Here is a 6,000-nt window from a genome sequence, read left to right on the forward strand (position 1 = left end):
CGAATTCGGTATTGGAATATGTCTGATTCGTCGAGCATTTTCCTTCGTGTGACCATTTTCTGCATTTGTGACATCTTTCAAGGTGTCGTGCTCTTCTTTTCACTGCGGATTTTGATTTTCCTTTACCAAAATGTAAGTTATTATTTTCATTCCTAGATTCTTTTCTTACTCCGTCCAATTTGCCTCTGATTAATGATACCAATTCACTTGGAAGGGTGTCATTATTACGTTTAGTGATCAAAGCGTGTAGCATTAGACCATGGATTAGTTCACAGGAAGTCTTCATCTCGTAAAACCTAAAAAAATAAAAATTCAGAATGGGGGGAGAAGACTAGTTCTTTAGGGTCTGCTAGGGAAAGACCATTCGGGTTCCATTCTCGAGAACTACACGAAAACAGAATATCTAACTCTAACAGAAATACATATTATCCTTTAAAGACTTGATTCTCCCCACACTTAGTTAGATGTGGTGTTGAAATTGTGATTAACTTCGTTTTTAATTGGACTATCAACAACTTGTATATCTTTGACTTTTGCTTCAAGCCAATTGTTGATTTTCTCCGTAACTTTCACAAATTCAACTAACATTGCCTTTTCTTTTGGCGATAAATTGGATAGTAATCGGTTACATAACTTAAAGTTTCCCTTAATCTTAGCATCGTGAATCCGTTTATAAAGTTTCTTCGTTGAACTGTTAAAAACGGGTTCATCTAATTTCTTATCATCAACGGGGTTCTTTGTGATCGGATCATCATTAAGTGTTTCTTCATCTTCCCCACACTTATGCATTTTTATTGGTTTAACAGTTTTGGTTGGTGGAGATCTAAACTTTTGATTCACAAAGGTGATCGATGTATCACCATCCCTAAGTGTCATTCTACCTTCTCTTACATCAATGAATGCCTCGGTGGTTGCTAAAAATGGGCGACCTAAGATTAGAGGAATATCAAGGTTTTCTTCCATATTAATCACTATGAAGTTTGCAACAAAGGTCAAACTTTCCACGTTAACAAGTAAATTATTTGCTATTCCAACCGAGTGTTTAATAGTTAGGTCAAATGATTGAACCCCTATTTTGGTTGGTTTTAATTTACCCATACCTAATCTTTTGTATAAGGAAAGAGGCATAATATTTGCACTTGCTCCTAAATCTGCGAGTCCATTATATACAGCACCATCATTAAGCAAATAAGAAATGATAAATTCACCCGGGTCTCCTGCTTTAGTAAGTCGAGTTGGTTTGTAAACCTTTTTCGGGTGTTCTTTTCTTAGTTCTTTCACTTCTATTTGAACTTCTTGTTCACATTTTTCTTCGTTTCTTGGAATGGGAGGTTTGTATAAGAATTCTTCTTCATCACTCCAATTTGAATCCTTCCTATTTTCCAATTTTGATTTTTCATATGTTGTTGATAACATATTTATGTTTTCATTTTGAAGGTTTTCTTGGGTGGTGAAATTATGATTGACTTCATTGTCAACTTCCATCGGACCATGTATGTAATGTTTAACTCTGTGACCATTAACTTTAAATTCAATCCCATTTGAATTTATTAACTCTATTGTTCCGTATGAGAAAACTCTTTTGACTATGAATGGTCCAGACCATCTTGATTTCAATTTTCCAGGAAATAGCTTGAATCTTAAATTGAAAAGAAGAACTATGTCTCCTTCTTTAAATTCTTTTGAACTTCTGATTCTTTTATCATGCCATTTCTTGGTTCTTTCTTTATAGATTAACGAATTTTCGTATGCTTCATGTCTTAATTCTTCTAATTCATTTAGTTGACTTAACCGTAGACGTCCAGCTTCATGTAAATCAAGATTACATGTCTTCAAAGCCCAAAATGCTTTGTGTTCAATTTCTACTGGAAGATGACATGCTTTTCCGTAAACGAGTTTAAAAGGTGTGGTTCCAATTGGAGTTTTGTAGGCTGTTCTAAAAGCCCAGAGTGCATCCTCCAATTTCATGGACCATTCCTTTGGATTTGATCCTACGGTTTTCTCTAGAATACGTTTTAAAGCTCGGTTGGTATTTTCAACTTGTCCACTTGTTTGTGGATGATAAGTGGTTGAGATTTTATGAGTTACTCCATATCTTTTGAGAACTTTCTCAAGTTGATTATTACAAAAATGAGTACCCCAATCACTTATTAAAGCTTTCGGTGTTCCAAACCTTGCAAAAAGACGTTTTAAAAAGTTGACTACAACTCGTGCATCATTAGTCAGGAGGGCTTGTGCTTCCGCCCATTTAGATACATAATCAATGGCAACGAGAATGTAGAGATTATTATGAGATTTTGGAAATGGACCCATAAAGTCAATACCCCAAATGTCAAATACTTCACATACTTGAATGACATTTTGTGGTATTTCATCACGTTGACTTATTTTTCCGGCCCTTTGACAAGCATCACAGGATTTGCAAAGAAGGTGTGCGTCTTTGAAAATTGTAGGCCAATAGAATCCGGCATCGTAAACTTTTCTTGCTGTGAGCTGAGGCCCATAATGCCCTCCTGTTGGTCCTGTGTGACATTGGTTTAATATTTGACTAGCTTCATCTCCGAATACACATCGGCGTATTATTCCATCGGGACAACTTTTAAACAAATGTGGATCTTTCCAGAAATAGTGTTTTATATCGCTAAAGAATTTCTTTCGTTTTTGGTACGATAATCCTTTTTCAAGGAATCCACATACTAAGTAGTTTGCATAGTCTGCAAACCATGGAATTTCATTATAATCTATTTTCAATAGATATTCATCAGGAAAGTTGTCTTGTATTGCCGATTCATTTAGAACTTCTAATTCAGGATTTTCAAGACGAGAAAGATGATCAGCGGCGAGATTTTCTGCTCCCTTTTTATCTCGGATTTCAATATCGAACTCTTGTAAGAGTAAGATCCAACGGATTAATCTTGGTTTCGCATCTTGTTTCGAAAATAGGTATCTAAGAGCAGAATGGTCAGTATAGACCACCGTTTTAGCTAGAACGAGATATGAACGATATTTGTCAAAAGCAAAGACAATAGCAAGGAGTTCTTTTTCAGTAGTTGTATAGTTCTTTTGTGCTCCTTGTAACGTCTTACTAGCGTAATAAATAGGTTGAAATCGTTTTTCAACGGCTCCCATTGCAAAATCACTTGCATCGCACATGAGTTCAAACGGTAGATTCCAATTTGGAGTTATCATGATCGGCGCATTAGTGAGTTTTTCTTTAAGAATATTAAAAGATTTGATGCATTCATCTGAAAAGATAAATGGAGCATCTTTTTCTAGGAGTTTATTCATAGGAGTGGCAATTTTAGAAAAATCTTTTATGAAACGTCGGTAAAAAACGGCATGCCCTAGAAAACTCCTAACTCCTCTAACATTGGTGGAATGTGGAAGTTTAGCAATTACATCTACTTTAGCTCTATCCACTTCAATTCCTTCTTTTGAAATTTTATGACCAAGAACGATGTCTTCTTTAACCATGAAATGACATTTCTCCCAATTAAGTACTAGATTTGATTGTTCTCATCTAATAAGCATTCGTTCAAGATTAACTAGATATGATTCAAATGTATCACCGAAGACTGAAAAGTCATCCATGAAAACTTCCATGCATTCTTCTATCATGTCGTGAAAAATCGCCATCATGCACCTTTGAAAGGTTGCAGGGGCGTTGCAAAGTCCAAATGACATGCGTTTGTAAGCAAAAGTACCATAAGGGCAAGTGAACGTGATTTTCTCTTGGTCTTCGGGTGCTATTGGAATTTGAAAATATCCGGAAAAACCATCAAGAAAACAATAGTAACTATTTCAGGCTAATCTTTCCAATATTTGATCAATAAAAGGTAAGGGAAAGTGATCTTTTCTGGTGGCGTCATTTAATTTTCTATAATCAATACAAACACGCCATCCTGTTACAGTTCTAGTAGGAATAAGCTCATTTTTCTCATTTGTGATGACAGTCATGCCACCCTTCTTAGGTACGCATTGAACTGGGCTTACCCATGGACTATCAGAGATTGGATAAATTAAACCTGCATCAAGTAGTTTAATAATTTCTTTCTTAATAACATCTTGCATATTAGGATTTAGTCTTCTTTGGCGTTGCACATACGTTTTATGACCTTCTTCCATAAGGATTTTATGTGTGCAATACGAAGGACTTATTCCTTTAATATCATAAATTTTCCATGCAATAGCTGGTTTATGAGCTTTTAGCACAGAAATTGGTTGAGATTTTTCATTTTTGGTAAGAGAAGACGATATTATTACAGGTAATTCAGATTCACCATGTAAATAAGCATATTCCAAATGGTTTGGAAGTGGCTTTAACTCTAATGTCGGTGGTTCTTCTATCGATGATTTATATCGATATCTGTCTTCTTCTTTTAGCATTTGAATTTCTTCTATTGTTGGTTCATATCCATTAGCCATAAGTGTAGCTAACATTTCAGTTTCATCAATTGGTTCAGTTCCTTCTCCTAAAGAACATTCTCCTGTTCCTTGTAATTCTGGAAATTCTTCTAACAATTCTGCATGTGAATCTATAGTTTGAATATAATAACTTGTATCATCTGCAGATTGCGGTTGTTGCATTGCTCAATCAACTGAAAAGGTAACACTCTCGTCCTCTATACTTAAGGTCAGTTTCTTACCGAACACGTCTATTATTGCTTTGGCCGTGTTTAAGAATGGTCTTCCTAATATGAGAGGAACTCGAGAATCTTCTTCCATATCCAGAATAACAAAATCTACTAGAAATACTAAAATACCAACTTTAACTAGCATGTTCTCCATTATCCCTCTAGGATATTTTACTGATCGATCGGCTAGTTGTATGCTTATTCGTGTTGGTTTCAATTCTCCAAGGTCTAGTTTAGCGTATAGTGAATACGGCATTAAATTTGTACTAGTACCTAAGTCTGCCAATGCTTCTATTGAACTAAGACTACCCAGAAAACATGGAATTGTGAAACTTCCTGGATCTGATAATTTTTCTGGTATCTTATTCAACAGCACTGCAGAACAATTTGCATTCATAGTAACAGCCGAGAGTTCTTCCATTTTCTTTCTATTTGTGATTAGATCTTTCAAAAATTTAGCATATCTAGGCATTCCTGAAATCACATCAATGAAAGGAAGATTGACATTTATTTGTTTAAACATATTCAAGAATTTGGATTGCTCGGCTTCAAGTCTTTCTTTTCTCATCTTACTCAGATAAGGAAGTGGTGGTTAGTATGGTTTAACATAAGGTTTAGCCTTAACTGTGTTATCTTCATTATCCTTTTCAACTACCGGTTCTGTTTCCTTATTTTGATCAGGTTGTGGTTCTTGTGGAGTAGGAATAGCTTCATCAGAAATTACAGGTATTTCAGGTGGTTTAAGTGTAACACCACTTCTTGTGGTAATGGCTTTAGCTGTTTCATTCCGGGGGTTAGCATTTGTATCACTAGGTAGACTTCCCGGTTTTCTTTCACCTATCAACCTTGCTAGGTTAATTACTTCTTATTTCAGATTTTGGATAGAAGCTTGTTGATTTCTAAATGCTTGAGCATTTTGTTCATTCGTTTGTTTCTGAGATGTGAAAAACTGAGTTTGACATTCAACTAGCTTTGACATCATATCTTCTAAATTTGGCTTTTTATCATCGGGTTGTGTTGGTTTATTTTGAAAAATAGGTCTTTGCTGGTTGTAAGTATTGTTGGATACTTGTTGATTGCTAGGACCTTGTTGGTTGTTGTATGGAACATTTCGATTATAGTTCTGGTTTTGATTGTAGATGGGTCTTGGCGGTTGATAATTATTCTGATAATTATTTCCAGGCCTTTGGTTTATGTATGAAACATTCTCTCTTTGTTCCATTGTTAGTTCAATACTAAGACAATCTTTTGTTAAATGTGATCCTCCACACTGCTCACAACTAATTCGTATTGAGTGGATATCTTTAGTCATCTTTTCCATTCGTCTCTCGACAGCATCTATTTTTGCAGAAATGGAATCTAAGTC

This window comes from Rutidosis leptorrhynchoides, chromosome 1, assembly GCF_046630445.1.
Source record: "Rutidosis leptorrhynchoides isolate AG116_Rl617_1_P2 chromosome 1, CSIRO_AGI_Rlap_v1, whole genome shotgun sequence".
NCBI lineage: Eukaryota > Viridiplantae > Streptophyta > Magnoliopsida > Asterales > Asteraceae > Rutidosis > Rutidosis leptorrhynchoides.